Source organism: Canis lupus, chromosome 18 (genome assembly GCF_011100685.1).
Source record: "Canis lupus familiaris isolate Mischka breed German Shepherd chromosome 18, alternate assembly UU_Cfam_GSD_1.0, whole genome shotgun sequence".
Classification (NCBI taxonomy): Eukaryota; Metazoa; Chordata; class Mammalia; order Carnivora; family Canidae; genus Canis; species Canis lupus.
This window is the reverse complement of record NC_049239.1, coordinates 33,952,459-33,974,980: the sequence shown is the minus strand read 5'-3', so window position 1 is coordinate 33,974,980 and position 22,522 is coordinate 33,952,459. Positions and strand designations below refer to the sequence as shown.

Here is a 22,522-nt window from a genome sequence, read left to right as displayed (position 1 = left end):
TCAGCAGTCCACACAGAGGGCTTGGCAGGACCTGGGACACGAGTCTTCCATGAACGTTAGCTCTTGCTGCTACTACCATGACTGGGAGCAGCCCTGTGACTGACGTGCATGTCACCTCCAGCGCACACGAGGCTGGAACCTCTCAGGTCCGCAGCTGCTCACACTGGGGCCAGTTTCCTCTCCAGAAGGGGGCCGTCCACCACCACCCCCCTCCTTGGAGCCGCCTCCCTGAGAAACCATCCCTGCAGGCAGAGGGGCTGCTGATTCTTTTTTGGGGGTTCACCTCCATTAGGAAATCACTGCCTGGGACATCTGGGTGGCTCAGCGGTTTAGCACCTGCCTTAGGCCCAGGGCATGATCCTGGAGTCCCGGGATCGAGTCCCACGTCGGGCTCCCTGCATGGAGCCTGCTTCTCCCTCTGCCTGTGTCTGCTTCTCTGTGTGTGTGTGTCTCTCATGCATGAATAAATAAAATCTTTTAAAAAAAAGAAAGAAAAGAAAAGAAACTTCCTCACTTCCTTTAATTACGACTTCATTTCCATTCCACATTCCTGGAAGCCAGAACGGCTGTTACTCAGAGTAGGAATTATTAAAAAAGTGTGGGTTTACGGCCCAGTCCACTTCAGGGGTGGCTCTACCTTCAGAGGGACCGAGAAGGCACACAATATCCCCCCTCAGGGCATTCCAGAAAGGTTCCTTAGGAGAGTGAAACAAGCAATTTAGTTCACAAGTGTGGTTTGCATAGATGAATGCAGACATACAACTTTTTAAAAAAGCACAATGTTGATTTGGTGGGGGGGGGGTCTTCAGCAAAGTCCCCTGAAGTCCTCACGATAGGACGTCTCCTTAAGACTGTAAAAACTGATGCATCACAGAAAAATCAGACACCGGCAGCGTGCACTCGCTGCAGAGGTGGTTGTGACCCGTGTGCCTGTGAACGCTGGCCAAGGACCGGCATCGGGGCCCCTGGGGCTGCTGCGGAACCACCGTGGGAAGCCCAGCCGCACCCCGGGCCTGCATGCTCTGTCCCCCAGGGACCAGCATGCCCAGCCCGAGGGGTGCAGCTGTGGCCAGCCTAGTGTTACCGAGGCACCAAGGAGCAACGGAAAAAGCCGCACAGCACTGGTGAAATACTAGTTTTACACCAAAAACCTCCAAGTGGGTAAGACTTTAAATCAGTCCACAAAAGGACACAGTGTGGCGGGGAGGACGAGGCCTCACCCATGTCAACAGGTATACATGGCCCAGGGGGCACGGCCGCCGACAGAAAGGAGAGAGGGTGTGAGGGGCAGGCATTCATGAGAGCGTGGGGCAGCGGATGCTGGCAAGGGGAGTGGAGGCAGGGAGCCTGCATCTCGTCTCGGGGCAGTAGGGGGGCACCGAAGGTGTCGGTGCAAGAGAGGTCTCTCCGGGTCTCCTTACAGGCCTTGCGCGTCACTTAGGGCTCCCAGACTGTGAGTCCCATGGGGCAGGGGATTCCTTCCCGGCACCCAGGGAAACGCCTGGCATGTGGCACACAGACAGCAAGCGCTGGTTGAACTAAGTGAGGACAGATGTGAATCCAGATTCCCATCCTTCCCGGTCCAAGGAAGCATGGGCTTCACAGACGTCAAGTGATGGGGTTCTGGCCAACGGAAACCATTTCTCAAATGACCCCTGAGGTCAGCTCTCTGCCCACATGGCGATGAAGCTGAGTCCTGGGAGAGGGGAGAGGGGGCCGGCTGCAGACGGTGAACAGTCATGGCACAGCACCTCATCCTTCCAGCCTCCACGTCGATTCCTCCCAAACCCCAGAAGCCGTGGTGGAGATGCCCCGTCAAAGAGGGACAACAGCGGCTGCAAGCTTCCTTCTGCGGCATGCACATCAGCTGCCACTACTGTGACCCTGCCACGTGTCAGGCACTGTACCGACCGCCTTCTGCCCACTTGATCCTCGGGATAACCTGGAGACGTGGATACCACCACCCCCATCTTATAGGTGAGGACGTTGAGGTCCAGAGAGGCTAAGTGACTTGTAAGGTCACATAGCTCATTAGGGGCAGAGCCAGGTTCACACCGGTCTGACATCCAAGTACATGTTCTTTTTTTTTCTTTTTTTTTTTTTTTGGTTAAAGATTTTATTTGTCTATTTGAAAGAGAGGGGGAGAGGGAGAGAGAGCACAGAGGCAGAGGGAGAAGCAGACTCCTCACTGAGCAGAGAGTCTGATATGGAGCTTGATCCCATCCCAGGACCCCAAGATCATGACCTGAGCTGGCAGACGCTCAGGCAGACTGCCGATCACTGGCAGATGCTTAATGGACTGCCCCCCAAGAACACGTCTTGATGTCTACGCTCACCCCTCCTTCAGAAGCCCTGACGTGAGGCCACAGAGGAAGGGAAGGCGGGCAGGTGCCCCCAGACGGGCAGGCAGAAGCGGGTGGGCTGAGAGCTGAGCGCTCCACCCTGGCTTAGGAGCAGGGCCTGGCCTGGCTGTGGCAGGCGGAGGTGGGGGGAGCCTCTTGGATGCCAGGAGACTGGCTCCTCCCTCCTCCTAGGACACCCAAACCAAAATAGAGGGGGCGCGGCTGCCAGTGGGCGTGGGAGCGCATCACTCCCAAGTGAATCATGCCTGGGTGAAGGGCGAGGCCTGCGAGACAGCCCGACACTATTTCTGCTCAGCCTGTGCGACAGCCCAAGGCTGAGGAGCAGAGCTCTTGGTGAAGGGGGGCGGGGACGGGACATGCGCAGTCCCAGCCAGGAATGCCACAGACACCCCACAGCCTTCCCCAACCCCGAGGGGACGCTGGGTGCCCGGCTCTGTTGACAGGACCCCATCTGTTGCCTTCCCCTGGGCCACAGTGCAGCAGGCATCCGCAGGGGTGCCCGGCAGGGTGTCAGGTGCTCTGGGCCACGAGGGACACGCGGTCTTACGACGCATCTCTGTAAGACTCCTTGACTCGTTCCCCCCACCCCCCGGGACCAAGCACAATGCAAATGCGGTCTTTCCAATGAAGCCGTACGCAGATACACGGTACCCGCGCCAGGAACGGAGAGCGCAGTGGAGGACACAGTGGTCCCCACGAACAACGGAAGAACACCACGAGGCTGCCTGTGATAAAAGGAGGGGTGACCTGCTGCAGCCTGCACAGCGGTAGTCTGGAAGGTGAAAAGGGACCCAGGGGGCTCCTGATGCTGCTCTCGGGCCTGTGTGCACAGGAACTCAGGAGCCGGTGCAGGAGCAGCTCTCAGCCCACCCCGTTCTGGGTGTGCACAGGGTCAGTGTGTGGGGCACTGGGGATCTGAGCCTCGTCTTCCCCCACGCCCCCCATCACAGGGCTCACCGCCCATCTGGGGAAGGGGAGACTCTTCCCCCCCTGCACCTGCCCCCCATCACGGGGCTCACTGCCCACCCGGGGAAGGGGAGACTCTCATGAGAGAACCAACACCGATGGTCAGTCCCACATGGTGGCTCTGAGTTTGGGCTTCGGGAGCCTAGGAGGAAGAGAAGCCTGGCTGTGGAGATGCAAGGAGGTGAACTGAAAGGAAGGTCACCCAATACGGCAGGTCCCCAAGCCAGAGCCCCATGACTGCATGCCTGGGAGACGGTAAGTGGAGCCAGTCGAGGGGTCAGAGACCCGAGCCCCTTCCCGAATCTTCACATTTCCCCACCTCCTTTGGGTCGTTCCTTGAAGGGGCCATATCTCTGCTCTAGCAGGAGCTGACTTCCCCTTAGGAACAGGCACCTTTTGGGGTGTCTGGGCAGCTCTTAACGACCACAGCTTAACTAGCCCTCCTCAGTCATAGCGGGAGGTACCATTTGGATAGCCTGACCCAGGGCCACGGGACCACCGACCCATCCCAGAGAATTGGAAAGGGAACCGAGAAAGGTTCCTAAGGTGTGCATTTGGGGCACACACCCCCAGCCCCAACCCCCAACTGTGCCCCTGTTTCCAAAGAAGCCCATGGAGAGAGGAAAGCAAGAAGGAGAGAGGGAGGGAGAAAAGGAGTGGGGGCGCATCCTGCCACACCTTGGTCCCAGCACATCCCAAGGCTCACATCCTGCTTCCAAAACCCTTTTTCCTTTCGCATTTTTACCTTATACTCAAAGGTGTTTTTTATGACTTACAACCACAAGAATCCTCCCTAATCTAGAGCCAGCGGGGCCACGAGAGCTGAGGTAATCTCCAGGGAGCTTACCTGGTGACCAGACCTGCACACCTGGTCCTCTCCTGCCTCCTTCCAGGTGGCGTCACCTGGCCCAGGCACAGCTCAGGGCTGACCCCACCCCTCCGTCCACAGGAAAGGGGCTCCCACGCGCCACCTCCCACCTCCCATTAGCGCTGGCCCCGAGCTCCCTCCCCGACTCCCCAGCTATCACCCATCCCCATGCTGGGGGAGAACAGCTGGTCATCTTTCCTCCCAGGTGACAGCAGGCTTGCCACAGTCTCTCATGTCATCAGTGGCACCTGGTCTGGGGGACAGCAGAGGCCTGGGGTTCGTCACTCCCTTCCTGCAGAAGGACTGGGAGCACCACCCGTATATGGCCACTGCCCCGACCCGGGCCTACTGCACACATGCAGCTCAGCTCAGCCCAGTGAAATAGCCGCCCTGATTCCAGGGGAGCCACAGAGGATGCCAAAAGCCCATGGTTACCCTCAGCTTCTTCCTCCCTCCCCACCCACTGCAAGGAATCCCCCGCTTTCTTACTCTCCCAAAGAACAGCTACTTCCCTGGCACTGGGGGCACTTGGAACAAAACTGCCTTGTCCAGGCATCACCCCCTTGGCCTTAAGAGACCACACTCCCTCGCTCAACACCACCTTGGAGAAGTTCATCTGTCCTTCCTTCCTTCCTTACGTAGGTCAGAAGGGTGTGGACCGTGTAGATGTGGATTTTCCCACACGGTGTAGCAGTGGAGTGACAGCACCACAGCTTAACAAATCATGACTGAAGCAATAAGAAGTCACAGGAGCACTTAGGAAGTACTAGGCACTGAGCTGTTTGGCAGACACAATTCCACTACACCCTCACGGCTACCCTGTAAGGAGGGTACGGTTATGTTTTCCATGTTTCAGATGAGGAAGCAGAGAGAGGCTCAGAAAATCGAGGTCACCTCCCAAGTCCTATGGCTGGCGACCAACAGAGTCTGGATCGAGTCCCCAGTCCCCATACTAACCCTCAGGACCCTAAGCCAAGCCCCCATTCCTTCTGGTATACACCAGCACTGGCGAATACGGTGGCCACTAGCCATACTGAGCCACCCACTAGCTCCTGGGCGCTTAAGTAAGGCCAGTGAATATCAGGAATTAAATTTTTCCTTGCATTTAGTTTTAATTACTTTAAGTCGCCACGTGTGGTTAGTGGCTACCATTCTGGACAACACGGATATAAAATCATACAAAGTACTTCCATAGGTAGCACCATATTATTCCTTTTTCAGGCAAATAGGGCAAGTAAAATGAACCCTTTCTGCAGATGAGAAAACTGAAACTCGGGGGTCTGCTCAAGTTGAATTCAACATGTCAAGTTCTCAAACTATTTTTCATCAACATGTCCTTTACTCAAACTTGACCTCTGACCTAAGGGCCAGGAGAGAGGGTCTTGACTCCACTTGGCTCCACTATTAAACTGACGCATGACTTTCTCACCTTCCCCTCCTCTGTGCTGAGAAATAAGAAGGATAGATGCACATAGCAGAGCATTCCAGGAAGTCTGGGGTATGGTCTCCTCAGACCAGATGAACAGGTGGTCGGGATTCAAGATCCTTCTAACCTCCTGTGTGGCTCCAAGTCACTTTTCTAAAGGTGAGGAAAATGAGGTAGAAATTAGGTAAGTTCTTTCCATTGTCCACAAGTCTTGCCCCAGAAGCCATAGTTAGGGGGGAAAATACTGTGATCCCACATACTGGCCTCCAGGACATCCCAGTGCCTTCATAAGTAAGACCCAACTCCTGATCATTTCCTTTAGGACCAATCCAATCCACAGGACATCACCATTCCGCCCAAAATGGTATAATCCACTGGGTGGGCATTAAGTCCTTGCCAAACACCCTGGCGCTCACCCAACACTCATTTCCACTCCCGTTCCTTTGTGAGATCCAACAGATGAGTCTCAGCTCTGATGCCCACACTACTGTCAGTTTATAATTGCACACTCATACTACAGCCAGGTTACAACCTCCTGGGGGGGGGGGGGCAGGCGGACATCTAGAGGTGGAAATGAGTCGCACGAGAAACAGAACGAGAATTTAATAAAATACAGACAGAAAATAAACCACTAGCCCAGAACCTAGTGACCAACACAATGTTATTTTTTTTCCCCTCTGGTCCCTGGTGAATGCCCCCTAATTCTGGGAAAGGCTCCCTTTCGTCTTCTGAGCCAGGCTTGAAGGAAGACTGCAGTATTTCAGCCTTGGGTTTCTAGCAAAGAAACAAACCCGGTTTTGTCATATAATTTTCTGCACCTCCACTATAATAACACATCATTTGTGGATCTATGCTAAAGCAAACACCATATGGTGGCTGTGTAAAAAGCTGTCCGGGGTTCTGACCTTCGAGATGTAAGGGGTTTGTTGGGAAAAGGAGACTGGGGGGGTGGGGGGGGGTAGAATCGAGACGGTAATGAGACACGGTGTCGGCAACCTGGACCGGGTGACATTTGGAGGCTCAATGTTGGAAAATGAGGCTGGTGTCAGGTTCCAAACACTCGAGGCAAAATCGCCAATAATTCTTTTTTTTTTCTTTCCCAAGTAAAAAACTGTTTCACGAAGTCTATTTTCTCAGTGTCTTACCACAACTCTCACACACACACACACACACACACTCCAGCAGGGAGGAGGGTACCTGGGGCCACGGGAAACGACATCCTGAAGCATCTGGTCGGGGAGCTCCCTGCTTTGGGGGACGCCGGGGCCCTGCAGCTGCAAGAATGAGACAGATTTGGCCCTGTCTGCAGCCGGGGGTGTCTGGGGGTTCCCTGCATCCCTGCCACAGCCCAGCTCCCTCCCACACAAGACTACTCCCTCTAGTCAAAGGCCTTCTCTGTAGCTGAGCAGCTCACACACAAACTCATTCGAGAAAATTCAAAATACACAACATAGTTCTGTTATTCCTCACACACAAAAGGAGCCCCAACAGTTGGCACGAAGAGCAGCTGGACCTGTAAGATGGCTTTTCACGGAGGTGGGTCTGTAAGACTGACCTGCGGAGCCTGGCTGGAACACGCGGAGTCCATTCTGAATACCTTCTGGAAGGCAACTGCTCCAGAATGAACGGACGCCCTCGGGTCCTCCCGCTGGAGGAGAAAAGTGCAAGGAAAACGAGCCCGAGAGCCACGTGTGTCTGCAGAAGACCTGGGTCTATGGCATAGGCAGCAAAAGCATGACGGAAGCATTTAGAATTGGTGCTTATGAAAAAGCAACTCAGAGGAGCAACTAGGCCTCCAGGAGTCCTGTGGGACTCCGAGAGACGGAGTAGAGTTTTGGGGCTAGAAGGGGCCACAGAAGTCGACCTAGGAAGGAGCAGGCTTGCCGTCTTATACCCAGAAGAATATGCTACCAGCTAGAATTTTCTGTAATGATGATATCTTATATCTATGCAGTCTGACGTCATGGTCACCAGTCACTTCGTCTACGGGGGCTCCATATGGGGCTCGTGCACCTGAGGATATAAACTCTTAATTTAACATCAATTAAAATGTAAACTCAGTCACATGAAGTGAGTGGCCAAAATACTGGACAACACTGTAAAATCAAACCTCTGATCACTGTTAATGAAAAAGCCCCCAAAACTGCCTCCGGCAAAGCTCCCTGACAATTACTCTTTTTCTTTCTTTTTAAAGAAAGCCAAGCTCAGCCAAGCTCACACCTTCTAACACCAGGATATCCAGTCACAAAACCTAGGAGGCCAACTCGGGAGCGGCCACCTTCTAGCCAAGATGGGCCCTGATGTGCGCCCCCCACCCCCAGGAGACGTTCTCTACCTGAGGGTTACCAATCCCGTGAGGCCACTGAATCCCTCCAAAGCACATCCGACCAATCGTGGGCCACGCTGCCTCACCTTCCCCGGCCAGCCAGGGGCAGCACCCCTAGCTCCCCTTCAAGGCCTGCAGGTAGACTGCTCGTATGATCCAAAAACTCCACTGTCTCAGAGCTCCCCTCAAAAATCCCAACCCATTATGTCCAATAGAAATCTCAAAGGGTTTTGGCTGGTTTTTTTTTTCTAATTTAAGTTCAATTAACACATAGCGTATTATTAGCTTCAGAGGTAGAGTTCAATGATTCATCACATCACATCATGTGCCCGCCTTAATGCCCATCACCCAGCAACCCCATCCTCCTGCCCCTTCCCCTCCAGCAACCCTCAGTTTGTTTCCTAGAGTAAGAGTCTCTTATCTTTTGCCTCCCTCTGATTTCGTCTTACCTTTCCCTCCCTTCCCCTATGCTCCTCTGTTTTGTTTCTTAAATTCCACACAGGAGTGAAATCATGTAACTGTCTTTCTCTGATTGACTTCTAGAAATCTCAAGGTTTAAGATGAAGGCCCGTGGCATACCCATGGACTGTATGTTGGCCTGTAAGTCTAGATCACTCATTTCAGCCAATATTGATCATTATTAGACACCCCTCACATGCCTTCTCTACAGCTCACTTAAATAAGGAATAACACAAATTTCTGCCCTGCTTTATCATTAAATTTTCCATTTAATCCCCACAATGAGAAGGAGGCAGAGGGAAGATCATACCTGCTTCACAAATGAGAAAAATACACCTGTCAAGGGTTTACAGAGGTGGAGTTAACGACCCAGCAGAAGACAGAGGATAATCTGGTGTCTCTTTGGCAGGTTACTTAGCCTCTCAGTGCTTTGGTATCACGTGTCAAACGGGAAATAACAAAAGCACCTGCCTCTTCGGGTGGTCAGGAGCTAGAGTCTGCACAGCACTTAGAAGACACTCTATGGAGTGTGCTTATCAAGAAGGCTGTGATGTGTATGTGTGGGGGTGGGGGGACATTACCATATGCTTATATACCTGGTTGTGTAAACACACACAGCATTGCTCTGTGCACATTATCTTACGTGTGAACAGCTTAACATATGCTTGGCAAAGTCCAAGCACTCAGTGCGTTTGCTATCGTCAATTATAGCTATTATTCTGTTACTGGTGTCAGGCCTATTAGCGTTTTGGTCTAACAGCCTGATGGGTCTCTCTATCCCAGCTCAACCTCTGCTCTCCCACCCATCGTCTCTAGTGAGGTCCCATGTGTCTGGCATCATCTTTGAGCCTGAATGAGGATGGGTGGGTCAGATTCTACCGCTGTGGTTTGAATCAGGTGTGGTGATGTCACAGCAGGAACAAGGTGGGTGAGATAAGAAAGATCATGCAGCTGGCAACCCCTAAAACCCTATAAGCAGTCTGGGAAATGGGGCAAGAACTACCACAGAAACTTCTGGAAGATGAACAGATTTCTGTTTGCAGGGAGGGCAGGCTATAAAGTCCTCCCCAGCTCAGTTCCAGTCCTTCCCAGAAACAAGCAAACCTCTTTCGTCTGGGCATGTGCAAATTCAGCCCTTTGACATTTAGGGATGTGTGGGGTATCTGTCTCCTTCCCTCCCTCTCGGCAGGTGGGCTCCAGCCTAGAGCCTTACAAACTGCTGACTGGTTAGATTCCTCAGCAGTTGAGTGTCACCAATCCATGGCTTTTCAGAGCTGGCTGGCTGGGCAGAGAGTCATGTGCACCGCTGTCCTCAAAGGTTCAGCACCCCTAGAGAACTAGGATTAGTCCATGAATCCCCAGAGAGCTTCCCCAGTAGAGCTTCCCCAAGTTCTTTTTTTCTTTTTTTTCTTTTAAAGAACTTAAAAAGATCTCTGCTAAACGTAAAGCTTTGGAGAGATTGCTTTTGATGGTTCTCCTGCTCAGGTGCAGATTCACAACCACCATCCAAGCACTTTGAGGTGTCTCTGCGAAATCCCCGGAGGCCCTGGGAGCTGATGAGGACCGTGGTCAAGTGGAACAGGGAGCAGAAACAAGCCGAATACACAATGAGGATTTTCTGAATGCAATAACACATCTGATCCCAGCTGATAAAGTACCTGCACTTGCAGGGCCGTGTGCTGTCTCCTGAATAATACATAGTCCAGGTCCCAACTGCTGATGGCGGTGTAATTCAATGAGGGGGTCTCCCAAGGGGACAGGTCGGCGGACGCCACCGTGCCAGGGCCTCGAGGACAAAGAATTCCCAGATCAAGTTTCTTCCCGACAACGCTGTCCAGAAACGCTCCTGCACCTTTCAAGGGATACATCTGCACTGATAAGAAGGGAGTAACAGTTCTTCTAAATGGACACTGGGCCCAGCACTGCCTCCTTGGAAGAATTCCATAATAGTTACTCCTTTCATGGATTTTTCTTAACTCTTCAAATCCCTCGTTTTACTGATGTTAAAACTGACACCCACGGAGACCAAGCGTCCTGCCCGAGGCCACACAGGAGAGGAGGTCGGAGCTGAGGGGACACCGGGGTTCCCGATCTCGACTCTTGCTTTCCTTCTCGATCTCTCTCACTAGCTTCAACAACCTGAAAGATTTTCTACAGGAAAGACAGAGGCGAATGTGAAAACAAGAAATGCTGCCAGAATGGTCGAGAGCGCAGTGCAATAGTTGTGGATATGAAAAATCCAGACAGACCTAAAAGATAAATATACAGATGCCTCTCTGCTTTACAAAACCATTTACCATAGGATTCCAGTAAGTGGCCTGTTTTTCTCCCCTCTCCAATGTTTTTTGGGTTTATACCAATTGCATTATGGGAGAAGACGTACTTTTTTTTTTGTTTTTTTTTCCTGCCAGGTTTTTATTTCCAAGAAACCAAAGTGGTGATAAAAGGACTGTGACAGACAATGGTTATTGACAATAAGGAGATTCCCATTTTACAGATTAACAGAGAGGTCAGAAGGGAATTATAAGCCCTGGGAGGAACGAGGCCTCCAGAAACCTGATGCTTCCTCAGCTGTAAGGAGTTAATCCACTTAGATCGCATGCATAATGGGCATGATGATAAATTTATAATTATCAGCATTTTCACTCTTTTAAAATGCTATCACACATTCTCCTCTGGCGTCCCCCACCCGAGGCACAGCCATTTTCACAGCCTAGTGAATAAGCTGCATTCTTCTGGCTTTTAACAAACACCACACAGCGCCGTCTGTACCACCCCCCAAATTAAATCAGGCTTGTTGCAACACAGCTGCAGCTACCGGCTGCCAGCCTTTCTGGAGGCCAGCGCCACTTCCGACGCGCCGGGGGGGCCCGGTCTCCTCAGCCCCCTCCAGCCCAAATACCATCGCACCCCCGGTACGGGGAGCCGGGCCCCGCGAGCAATCAGGCGCGGGCCTCTGGCTCCCGGGGCGGCTCCTGCACGGAGGGCACCGACGGCCACCGAGGGCCACCGAGGCCCAGCGGACGGCAGGTGCGCTCCGCGGGGCGCGGCTCCGCTCCTGGCGAGTCCTCGTCCACCAACGCTCTCGCCACCTGTTCGCGGCGGGCATTAGCCCCGGGCCGGGCGACGGGCCTGTCCTCCACGGTCACCGTCACCGACCGGAGGCCCCCCCTGCAGCGGACGCGCCCGGGGCCGCGCTGCTGCGTCGGGGCCAAGATTGGGCCCTCCTCGCAGTCCTCAGGGGCCCCGGACGCGGTGCTCTTGCCACAGGGAGGCCGTGGGGTGTCTTCCACCCGTCCCTCCGGCGACTCGGAAATCTCTCGGCGGCCCGGCCCGCACGACAGCCCCCCGCCCCGGTCCTGTCTCTTCCTCCATTCGCCTTGATAGATTACGAGGCCCCCGGCAGGGACGGTTTCTTCCTCTCAGCCTTGTTTGGCGCATTGTCCTTGCAAGGCTCAAATAAAGGCCTATTATTAATGGTGACAATAATGCAATACTGTTTTCTCAAGGGCCTGCCAGACCAATGCCTCGCTGCTTCCTGCCAGCTCTCACTGGTGGCTTTCACCTGGGAGCCCCTGAGCTGTCGGGGGCGGAGGCTGGTACCCAGCACTGCCCTCCGCATCCTGCCACCGAACCCCTCTCTAGCTTCCCGAGGGCCCTGTCGGGCAGGGGAGAAGGGCCCGCTGCAGCCCATCAGAGTGCCAGCGGAGAACAAACACGGCAGCCCCGGGGTGGGGAGGGTGGGGGTGGGGGGGGACAAGACCAGGCCAAGGAGCTAATGCACCCCAGCTTTGTTTTTGGACTGAGCTCATTTGCAGCCCAGGGCGTAGACTGAAACAGCTCGGGGGACTCGTTCGGCATCAGGAGTGCTTCAAGGGTAGCTCTGGTTTTCATTAGGCACTTTGGGCCCGTGGAAGCTCTGACGGGTTAAGGGTTCATCTCTTGAGAAACACTGCTTTCGATGAAGGAGGGGACGCGGGGGGGGGGGGGGGTGTCTGGGCTCATGTGCAAAGGGTCCATGTGTGCAAGTGTGTGCATGAGAGCCAGGCTCATCCTTCACGTTTGTGAGCTCTGGCTAGAAATTCATTAATAAAGGCTCAGGGGGGGGGAATCAAAAGGCTTTTATTGCAACAAAAGCCACCATCGGGATGAAGCAGAGTAGATGTGGAGGGGAGGTGGGGTTTAAACATAAGTTCTTTTGCAGGTTCTCAGCTTTTAATTAACATACCTCTGGGGACAGAGTCCTCACCTCTACCCCCACGCTTATAAACAGCAGGTCTGCTCTTGCTTTACTTTTACTGTCACCCGTAGCAGGCCCAGGTAACCAAAGGAGCCAGGCCCTTCCTTGAGCCTTTCATACGTGTGGTTGACCTGTTTCTTGGGGAGGCTGGAAAGGCAGGCAGGTGTGGTACAGGGCACGTTCCCATCATGCACCAGCAGATCCTGAGCTTCTGCTGTGGACAGAGCTCAAATCTAGGCCCAGTGGGGAAACAAAGACCACGAGCCTCGATCTGCCCCCAGGAGTCCTTTCTATCAAGTCCAAAGAGCAAGACTGTGCTCAGAAACTAGAGGCGTAGCTGACGTGCATGATACCACCACCCCGCTGCTCCTCCCCACAACCTCCCAGCCCTCCTGCTGACAACTCCTGGGGAGGCTGTGATCTGGGGGCCTAGAAGGGAGAACCCGAAACCATCTAACAGCAGGGGTGTGGGGGTGCTGTGGGCCCAGGGAGCTCTCCTTTCCACACTGACACCTTCACGGAACGTCTTTGACTGGCTTTGCTCTGTAAGATCAGTGGTCTAACAGAGAAGGTTTCCCACCTCCTTCTCTGGCCTTCCCAGGCTTCTCCAGCAGGACCACAGAAAGGGCTCCTGATCTTTTAGCAGCAGCCTGGAGAGGAGTACTGGGTGGGGAGCACGGTGTGCAGGGAACCAAAGGCTGGGATTCTAACCTTGACTCCCCTTGGTTCAATTTTTTTTTTTTTTTTAACTCTCTCGGTCCTGATTTCTTCTTCTGTGAAATGAGAGCTTCTATTTATGCTACCTCCATGATTAAATGGCAGCACTTCAAGAGCACACATGGACTGAGAGGCTCCTCCCCTGGGACTGTGGACAGGAAGGGGTACAATCAGAGGTCTGGATACAGCTGGCATCTCTACAATACGTTGGGGGAGCTACAGTGGACGGAGGCCCTTGGGAATCATGCTCGGTGGCCCTAATCCTTGGGAATTTGCCCAGCTACTCTAGAGGAGAGCTTTCAAATATGTTCAGAAAATCATCTTGTTTGGCATTCTGCTGCCAACATTTAGTTGAGTTGGTCACTCTTTCTGCCTCTCAGTTTTCCCCTGACACTGATCAAAGAAACCCAAATAGAGACTCAAAGCCAACAGTCAGCTATAATGCTCTCCTTGAAGAGGACCAGTGGTGGGTGTCATGGACTGGCCACTCTTCAGTACCCTCTGGGACCCTGACCTGCTCAGAAGAGTGTCCTGGGGCTACGGCCTTGGGCAGATGCAACACATCTTTGGGCCTGGTTCTGCAGGGCACCAACCTCCCCCTCCTGGTTTGGTTTCTTCATCCTTAGAATAAAGGGCTTAGCTTGGCTTTCCTGTAAATGCTCTTCTAGCCTAAGATTTCACAATCCCTCTACCCTTCAACGTCCTTGGTCACCAAAAGTGGGGGACTGTAATCTGGCACAAAGGGCCAGGAATGAGGAGATAGGCTTTGCAGAGCCTGCTCTTCCACTGATAACTCAGGACTTCGAGTCATCTTACTGGCTTATGACTCAGTTGCTTTATCTAAGGATAAAAGAAAGGGCTATAGGCCTATCCCTCCGAAGGGAGAAGCACAGACAAAGGAAGGAACAGAAGCGAATGCAGCCAGTTTGAGAGGCAGGTCTTTCACAGCCCTCAACACCTGAGCAGTGTGAACGGCCCACACGTTCACTTTCTGTTCCCTCCAGCGGAGCGAGGCAGAGGATGAGGCAAGGCTGCATCAGCATTTCTACAAAGTCACTGGCTGAGTCCTCAGACATCTCGGGGGCCCCACGGCCATTCCCAGGCCGAACAGTGAGGCTCTTAAGACCCACAGGTCACCCAGAGGGGTCCCTCCCACTGCTTGCCAGGAGCAGACCAACCTTCAAAAGGCAAATCCTTGAGCAAGGAGGAGAGAACATGGATGGGGGGGCCAGGTGCAGAGGCCTGGGCTCTAGTTCCACTAAAGACTGGGCTTTAGTCTACCACTAACTCATTGTGCGACTGTCAAGAAGTCCCATCCCCTGCCAGAGCCCCTGTTTCCTCGTCTGGGAGCTGAACTAGCCTTGTGGAGCGATCCCTTCTGGCTGACACTGCGCACTCCTCCCGTCGAGCAGGAAAACAGTGGTGGGTCTTGTTATTTCTGAGCAAAGGCCCTAATTGTTCTCTACAGCATGAACTCCTCTATCTAAAAACCACAACCTCTGCCTCCCTCCCCCGGCCGCCCCCTTCCTCCCAGATCCGAGATCCGCAAGACTGTTACAGAATATTCAATTCTTTTTCTTCGGAGCTTGGGCTGAAGGCTCTGATGACTAAGCCATTGAATTTTAATATGCTACTGTGCTCCCCGGAGGATTCCTTCATTTCCCAGCTCCCACCTCCCCTGCCCCCTGCGCCCTCTGCGGACATGTGGTAGTCGTTAGGAGCAGTTTGATGGAGTTTGGGCTTGCAGAGTAAAGGAGAGAAGGGGGAGGGCTGCTAGTGAGGCATGATAAATGTACACAACAGGCCAGAGAGCCACTCAAAAAATAAACATAAAGCTCCTTTTGAGTGAGCCCACTAAAAAATTCCAAAAAAAGCTCTCCCCCTCCCCTTCCTTTTTGTATGTGTATGTGGTGGTGGTAGGAGAGGGAAGTTCTCTTGATGTAAATGAACACTGCTCAGAGAAAGAAACAATTCTCTTTATTGGCAGCAACCAGAAGCGCGCACCGGGGCGCTGCCAGCCATATGTCATGAATGCTCAGTCCTCCAAAGCCGAGGCTGGGCATCCAACTCTCCAACTGTCCAAGAGGCAGCGGCCCTCAGGAGAGCCAGCCAGTGCTGGCCCAATTCCATGGAGAAACGTGGGTCCCCACCTCCCTGGGGGAAAGACTCAACTGGCCAGGAACACCCCCATGTGCGCTCAGTCTCGCTGACTTTCTGAAACAGAGCCCTTCGCCGTCCCAGAGGACTCCCTCGGACTCTCTTTCCTGGATCCCAACCCCAGCCTCTTGCCCTACACCCCGATGCCTTTACTCCCCCTCCCTGCCCAGCCTACGCTGCCACCCATACAGTTAGAAACCTCAGTGACACCAGTCACTGCGAGTGTCTGTAGGCATAGGAATGATGTGTGGTCATAAGAGAAGCAACATTTTTTTTGGGGTGGGGGGTGGGGGGAGATGTGTACTGCAGTAGGAAAGGGTGCAATGACATGAACTCTGGGATTATGCTTTCAAATATTCCAGCAGGGGACAGGGACACAGGGGAAGGAGGACGGTAATATTCATAAGAGAGAAACAGTCTCCAACAAAATGCCAGACTTTCAGCAGTAAGAATTTCACTTGCAAGCCAAGCCTCTTCACGAGTCTGTGACCTGGGAGCGTTACAGCAGTCGCCCTAGTGTGGACAAGCACAGCGTCTCAGAAAGCTTTTGGTGCAGATTTCACTTATGTGTTACGCAAGAGCTTGGGCAACTCTAAGTGCTGCCTAAGAAGGAAGTGCATCAGTGTTGTTATGCTTTCCAGGAGGCCGCTGGAGACTTCCCTTGTTTAATCACCTCCCAAGTTGGGGTTTTCTTTGGGGTATCTCCCCAAGATCTCTTTGACACGTTTTTCAGATGTCCTGCAAGAAAACTGCGAGTTTCCTCCTCTTCCGTTATTTCCCAATTCTAAATAACACATGGTGGATGGATGCAAAACACATCCCCCAACTCCGTTGTTTGATTTTAAAGTTACTGACTGAATTTTCCTCTTACGCATTTGAGAGCTCGTGCAAACAGGTTCACACAACCACAGGAGAGAAATGCTCTGTGCGCCTCCTGGGATGAGCAACAAGAGGCGGAGCAGCCATCACCTGGAGAGCACACCCTTCTCGTCCCTCGGGGAGGATGCTCTGGACCAGCCGGAGGAACACTGCTCCCTGGACCACCCATCGCAGCCCCTGGGGACCGGAAGGCCTGGGTCTGAGTCCTGCCACCGGCCCAAACCTCGGGCAGCTCCTGAAGCCTGCTGCGCCTCTGTGGCCTCATTTGCAGAACAGGGTTATCACCAAGAGCCTTGAAAGGCATCAGGAGGCTGCACGGAGGGTGGGCAGGTGGCCGGAGGAGTTCCCTTAGGGCTGCAGTAACAAAACACCCCAGACCGGTGGCTTCAAACAACAGAAATGTATTCTCTTAAGCTTCTGGAGACTCCAAGAGATCAAGGTGGCGGCAGGGCCAAGCTTTCTCGGGGCAGAGCCCTTTCTTGCTTCCTTCTAGCCCCTGGTCTGGCTGCCAGTCCCTGTTATTCCCTGGCTTACAGATGCACCCCTCCAATCTCAGCCTCTACCCGCACACGGTGCTCCTCTCCTTGTGTCTTTGTGCTCAAAGTTCCCACTCCCAAGAAGGATGCTGGCTGGGTCAGATCAGGGGCCCACCCTACTCCATCAGGACTTCATCTCACTTACTTCATTACATCAGCAACAACCCTATTTCCAAATGACGTCACACTCTGAGGCACGGGGGGCTAGAATTTCAACCTATTTTTTTTTTTTTTTTTTTTAAGATTCTATGTATTTATTCATGAGACATAGAGAGAGAGAGGCAGAGACACAGGCAGAGGGAGGAAGCTCCCTTGCAGGGAGCCCTATGCAAGACTCGATCCCACACCCCCTGGAATCATGCCCTGGGCTGAAGGCAGACCATCAACTGCTGAGTCTCCCAGGTGCCCCTCAGCCGATCTTTTGGGGGACACAATTCAGCCCTCACACCCCCTTGCAGGCCTCTTGGAGTGGTTAGGGGCGTCTCCTGTCAGTCTGTGGCTGAGGGGAGGAAACTGCCCACCAGGCCCGCTCAGCGGTTAATATGCTGGAGGAATGCCCATTCTGACAGGAACAGCCTCTTCTCCTTTTGCGGTTTTTGCTAAAAAGGGGACCAGTTGTATAAAAAATGCTGTGGTTTCCATCAGGAAGAGCCCCTAGCTAGAGCCCAGAGAATGGGACTTGCCAGTTGCTCCACGGCAGTTAAACGGAGAGAAATCCTTGGCTTTGTCACGGAGCGCAGATCCGCTGTGGGCCACAGAGGACGTGCCTGGGTGGTTTTAAAGATGTGAAAATATTCCTGGGGCCACCTATCCACAACAGTACGTAAGTCCAGAAGGGAGAAGAAATGGAACAAGGAGTGGGGGACTGAGTCCCTACCCTTCCACGTCCTTCCGTAGAGGTTGGTAAGTTTTTTACTGTAAAAGGTCAGACAGTTAAATATTTTATGCTTTGGGGGCCATCTGGTCTGTGTCACAACTACCCAACTTTGCCATTATATCGTGAAAGCAGCCAGAGACAATATGTAAACAAATGGGCACGGCTGAGTTCCAATGAAACTTTCTTTTTTCAGACACTGAAATCTGAACTTCATAGAAATTCTATGTACCATTAAACATTATTTATCTTTTATTGTCTTTCGACCATTTTAAAAGTAAACACCATTCTCAGGAGGCAGGATTTGTCCCATGGCCCCGGACCCCTGATCCTCACACCACCAGGTACCAGAGGTTGTTCGTTCACCAACAGCACGCCCCTGCTGTCGTATTACCCTATGTTTCGAGATAACTTTATATACTTTTAGAGCATATTTTCACAGGATCATGTAACCCTGTCCTCTTATCCACCCTGTTGGTAGGCACACTGGACATTACCCTCATTTTACAAATGAGAAAACAGAGGACTCTAGTAAGTCAAATCTCCAGTTAGCCAGTGGTAACACCAGACAGAAACGTATGTCTTCTGACTCCCTGTCTGGCACCCCAGCTAAGACTCCACACATCACCCAGGTGTACTCCGAGCCAGCTACTCCCCCACACATGTACATTTGCGTCCACAACTCCCTGAGTCAGCACGTGTCATCCTCTCGGTCACTTCTCTAGGCATTCCGTCACAACTGGGGTGTGGGTGCAGAGCGGAGCCTTCTCCTCCAGAATCCTCACTTCCTAACTGGGGCGGCCAGGTGGGATGTGGACCTCGGCGGAGGATGCCCTCAGAACAGCTCCCACTGCTCCTACACACAATAAGGAACAGAGTCTCAGGACCAGCCAGGGTCTTGGCTCCACATAGCTCCCGGTGCTTCTCATGGGCCACACTGTTCAAGACAGTGTTCCTTCTTCATCTGTGTCAGGAGTTGACACCGAGATGCTTACGGGGTCAGGCACGCAAGGTGAATGAGTCAAATTTGGGGGACGGAGGCCCACGGCAAATCGGAGAACATTTGCTCCATCATGGGGGGGCAGATGCCACTCAGCTTTAGCCAACTGTTGTCAGATCAGGAAACCTCTGAATTTTAAACGATAGCATATGATTTATTTTTTTTTTTAAGGGTACTAAGTCAAAGATACCCATGGGCTTCTGTGTGCAGCCTCCGTCCTGAAGCCTGTCTCTAAACTTCAGGCAGGGGATACCATCGTGTGGTACATAAGGTTGACTCTCTTTCCCCAAAACACTCATAACTGGCAGCCAAAGGTGTGGGTGGGTGGGTTGGTTTTTGGAGAGGAGACAAGGAGAAACAAGCAGCCACATGACCCTGAATACAGCAGTACAAGGGAAAAAAAAAAGGGCTCGGTATTTGGAAGTAGATGAACACTGAATTATTCAAGGCAGCTTCAGCCCAGGGCAGAAATAGAAAATAAGTCCTTGCCATGTCCCTATTTAGACTAAATTGAACTTGACGGTATCCCGTCACAAGACACCTTTGACGGAAATGAAGATGATAATCACTGATGCCATCCAGCATGGTGATTGATAATGTTCCCTCTTCCAAATCGCAACAGCGTCCTTGAATCCCAGCAAGGTGCTTGGCTTGGGTCCAACATTTAGACTCTGGATCCAGAGGAAGGGGCTCAAGGCTCAGTGGGTACCCCGCCCCCAGTTTACACTCTGTAAATACTTGTAACTTGCCTTTTGCACCATGACCCATTACGTGCTCTCTGATGGTAGAACCACATTGTGGTCATTCTTGAAGCCCTGGCCTCCTCTGTGCCAAACCTCAGCAGAGGCTTTGACTGGCTAACGCAATGCTGTGTATAGCGCCCAGTGGGGGCCCAATGTTTGCTGAGCCAGCACATGGAAATCAACACTCATGGAACATTCATGCCCTGGGTGCTTTATTCCACTTGATATTTGTAATAAAACAAGGAGGTACTGTTATTGTTCCCATTGTACAGATAAAATAACAAATTAAAAAAAAAAAAAACCCAAAACCAAAAACCAGCACTAGGAGTTTAAGTGACTTTCTTAGAGCTAGAAAACCTGAGGAGAAGTCAAGCTGGGATTGGAACCCAGGTCTGATCCCCCGAAGTCCACTCTTTCACTGGGATGTGAGAAACACCTGCAATGCAGCCCCAAGGACATCCCTCCAAGGCCTGGTAAGCTCATGTGGCCAGAACACCCTTCATGGCAGGAAGGGAACTGCTGGGAGGAGCAGTGGGAGAGGAAAAAAGATGATGGCAGCTGCCTGGATGGACTCCTCGTCGGGTCTGCCACAGACCTTACAATGTCCGGGGTTGTTCCAAGGAGTTACCCATCACCCAGGGAGATCGACAGTGGAGCCTGACAAGAGTTCCCACATCACACGCCTTCTAAAATCCTCCTACTTCCAAAGGTGCATCCTGCACTCATGCTCTAGAGTCAGGAAGGCCCCATGGCCTCACGACTTCCCAGTGACTATGTCACTGTTCAAGCTCGCCGGGCCTCAGTTTCTCCATCTGTAGGTGAAGGTATTAAAGCACCCACACCTCCATGGGTTGCTGGGAGGATGAAATAAAATAATGTCTGTAAAGTGCTTAGCACAGTGGTTGACATACAATTAGGATGCAATACAACGTTGGCAGTAGTTTGTTGGAACCTTTAATTTTGAAATAGTTATAGATTCACAGGCAGCAACAAAAATTGTACAGAAAGGTCCTTCACCCAATTCCCCTGGATGGTTACATCTTACATGAACTACAGAACCATAGCAAAACTAAGAAATAGGACATTGGAATGATGTGTATGTATAGGTCTATGCCATTTTATCATTTTTTATGGTTTGTTTTTATGATTAAAACCATTTTATAGGGATCCCTGGGTGGTGCAGTGGTTTGGCACCTGCCTTTGGCCCAGGGCACGATCCTGGAGACCCGGGATCGAATCCCACATCGGGCTCCCGGTGCATGGAGCCTGCTTCTCCCTCTGCCTATGTCTCTGCCTCTCTCTCTCTCTCTCTGTGTGTGACTATCATAAATTTAAAAAAAAAAATTTTATAATTTATAACTACCATGAGAGGCAGTACACAGCTGTGGTCAAGTGTGCTCATTCCAGGCTGTCTGGGTTCTAGAACTGGGTTTGGCCATAACTGGCTGTATGACCTTTAGCAGGTTACTTAACTGCTCTGTGCCCTAGTCCCCTAGCAACAATAATAGAACTTCTCTGGCAGGATTATTAGGATTAAATAACTTAATATGTGTTAGGTGCTTAAATAGTGCCAGGTAGGCACTTAAGAAAACACTCTATGAATTTTAGCTACTATTATGTTCATGATTCTTACTATTTCTGGGACCCAGGACGAGAGGGGGGTGGAAATAATTTTGGCCTCGTTGGGGAGCTCAGACCTTTCTTCTCCCTTTGGTTGCTGGTCAGGATGCTTTACAGAAGTGAGCCAAGGAAATACCGGGCGTCTGCTCTTGTTGCTGTTTTGTTTTGGAATAAACCTTGGTTGCTCTCTGGAGAAAACTCAGGCAGTGTAGGCCTGAACCTGCTCTGGGAAGGCCTGGGGTCTCTGTTGTGGAACCTTGACGGACTCTAGGCTCACTGTTTTGGAAAGTAAGCTGGCAGGGAGCGTGGGAGGGTGAGAGCTGGCTGGCTCTACTGGCCTTTCTACCTCCCAAAGGCCAGTGCTTGACCCCGGCTCGCAGTATCCCAGAATGCCCAAGCTTTCTCTGAGAGACTCCTCCATCCATGTGACTGGTGGCCCCACAGATGGGCTTCCTGGGGGGAGCAACCTTAGCAGACCTCAGAGGTGGGGGATGTAAAAGAAACCCATCCTGACAATGGGCCCGTGGGAGGAGAGCTGATGGTGGCCACGCGGTCTGGCTGCAAGGTCCGAGTTCCTAAGAACCTGCATGCCCTTGTGCACTAGTATTGGAGCAACGAGGAAGGAAATCAGACACATGCAGCTGCGTGGAGGGGGTCACCCCAGACAGGCTCTCGTCACCCCAGAGGGATGACAACCATCATGCCAACAACTACCATTTACTAAGCACTCACTTTGTGCTAGGCACACAGATGAGGTACATCGCCCCAACATACAGTAAAAGAAGAGAAGGTAGGGGAGGCTGAGAGCAGCTAAGCCACAGAGTCAGGATTTAAACCCAGGCTCAAGAACTCGCCCGTTGGGGGATCCTTGGGTGGCTCAGCAGTTTGGCGCCTGCCTTTGGCCCAGGGCCTGATCCTGGAGTCCCAGGATCGAGTCCTGCATCAGGCTTCTGGCATGGAGCCTGCTTCTCCCTCCTCCTGTGTCTCTGCCTCTCTCTATATATCATGAATAAATAAATAAATAATTAAAAAAAAAAAACTCGCATGTTGAAGCTGTGAGCCACAGGGCTGTACTCGCCACCCCACAGCCACAGTTCCTCGAGGCTGGCTCTCATTCTGCCTTTCACTAGTGCTATGATGCATGCTTGGCTCGGGTCTGGTTACAGCCCTTTTTTTTTTAAAAGATTTTATTTATTTATTCATGAGAGACAGACACAGAGAGAGGCTGAGACACAGGCAGAAGGAGAAGCAGGCTCCATGCAGGGGGGTCCCATGTGGGACTCGATCCCGGAACCCCGGGATCACGCCCTGGGCCCAAGGCAGACGCTCCACTACTGAGCCCCCCAGG

At 52.3% G+C, this 22,522-nt stretch overlaps 1 protein-coding gene across 2 annotated transcripts in view; it reads right to left on the bottom strand.

The window, feature by feature from the left end:
• ABTB2 (ankyrin repeat and BTB domain containing 2) overlaps positions 1–22,522 on the bottom strand; it is a 166,956-nt gene that overhangs the window by 74,599 nt on the left and 69,835 nt on the right. The window lies entirely within an intron of this gene.